This window comes from Octopus bimaculoides, chromosome 5, assembly GCF_001194135.2.
Source record: "Octopus bimaculoides isolate UCB-OBI-ISO-001 chromosome 5, ASM119413v2, whole genome shotgun sequence".
Lineage (NCBI taxonomy): Eukaryota > Metazoa > Mollusca > Cephalopoda > Octopoda > Octopodidae > Octopus > Octopus bimaculoides.
In genome coordinates, this window is record NC_068985.1 from 119,207,951 (window position 1) to 119,210,132 (window position 2,182).

Genomic DNA, 2,182 nt, shown 5'->3' on the forward strand with positions numbered 1-2,182 from the left:
ATAAACCATTTAAGAAACACACAACAACCGTTAGATTCACTTCAACATTTAAATTTAATTTGCCAAAATATTTTCGTCGCTTTGAGACCGAGACCTGTTCACTGACAAAATTCCGTGCTGCATCTGAGAAAGTAACAGTTAGTTCATGATATGTATGTATGTGTGTGTGTGTATGTATTTATGTATGTATGTGTACATATATGTGCGTATGCATATGTGTACATGCCTATACGCATGTATGCATGTATGTACTTGTGTATGTACGTGAGTATTTAGGTAAATGCGTAGACATGTCTCTGTGTGTGTACATGTGTATGTACATGTGAACGTATTTTTATGTACTGATATGTGTCTATAAGTTGTATATATGACTGTTACTTTGTTGAAGGTTGTATACACACACATATATACATATGGATATACATGTAACGATAAAGTTTTTAATTGATGTCGAGGGTCACCAATTTGTTGGTAATGCAGCTTCAGAAAGCAGCAATTCTTTTTTCACGGGGTCACCAGTTGTAATGGGAGAAATTGATTTGTCCGAGTGGGCAGTTGTGATGATAAAATTTTGTTGTCATAACGACATGTTGCATGATGTGAAAGATGAACAATATATAAAGTATTAAGGAAATATTTATTTACCGTTACGTTGAAAAATGCCATACCTCGACGGGCAGGTTATGATAAATCCAAAAACATGCGAAGTAAAGTTTGTGTTTGTGTCCTCTTCATTGTTTAGTAGTAATTACAGAGAGAGATGGAATGATGTTATAAGAGAACAGAATTAGAGCTAGTGAAAGCTGTAGGGTGTGGGACGTTGTCTCACAGGTGCTGGCAGTAAACTTCATTTTTTCCCTCTGGCCAAGGTTCTTGCTGGTCAGCCAGACTTCGTTCTCATTGAGTCGTCACCGACTAACTGATCTTTGCTTGGGGTTTTCTTGCTTTTATAACTATCTAGAAGTATAGACATATCATTGAGAACAATAGATTTAGTTGGTGGTCTTGTTATCTCTATTCTAGCTTTTGGTGAAGTAGAAGAGGTTAGAAAGGATCAAGTGGTGAAGACATTATTTCGGTCTAGCTAAAGGCATCTGGAAAATGTAAAACTGCTGTCAGAGAAAAACCATTGTTCCACCGTGGGAAAAGTTTTGTTGCAGTGTTAATTTGAATTTGGATATAGTGGATCGAATCCACTTCATGCATGCGAGATCCACTACATACATATATATAGACACGCGCATATACATACGTGTGTGTGTGTGTGTGTACGTTTGTCCCTCTCACCACCGTCTATATATGTGTGTGTATATATATATATGTATATGTATATGTGTGTGTATACAACCTTCAACAAACAGCCATGTATACAATTTGTACAGACACATATCAGTACATAAACATACGTTCACATTACCTTTCACCCGGTACAGTCGCTCACGCAGTGCTTTCTCTCCCTTGTGTGAAGCTTCCTATCTCGGACATGTGAGCATGTGTACAACAGCCAAACACCGCGTGAGCGACTGTGCCGGGTGAAAGGTAATGGTTCTTTTTGACTCGGCGTGTGTTGTGCTTAAAAACGCGTTTATATTCTTGAATGTGATAAAGTGTAGAATTAAATTATTATCTCGCTTCCTGCTTCAGGTTGCTGCCAGGATTAGAAAAATAGGTCGCACCCCTCCCCCAATTTGCTGATTTAGGCGGGATTTTTGAAAAACAAGGGGGAATTCGCGGCGATGTTCAGTGAACAAATTAAACACACTACCCAGCAGTGGCTAAAACGCGAACCGATCAAGTTCGCTGGAATTATGAAGCGCACAGTTCTATACGAGGATTTTTGTACTTTTTTTTCATAAACTAGGGTGATGGCTACTGACATTAAGCTTAAGGATTATATAATGTACAAGTATAAAGAAAGAAAGAAAAAAGGACTCATTATCTTGAATGTTATCGATAATATCGATTGGAAATAGGGGGTTCCGCAGTGCCTATACACGAGCCGCCACTGGTCCGAGGCTATAGTAGAAGACACTTGCCCAAGGTGCCACGCAGTAGGACTGAACCCTGAGCCATGTGGTCAGGAAGCAAGCTTATTACACCCCAGTCCCGCCTGTCGACAATATAGGTCTGCTAACATCGTCATAAAGTCATAAAATAAAAGGAAGGGAAGAATAACAGTAAT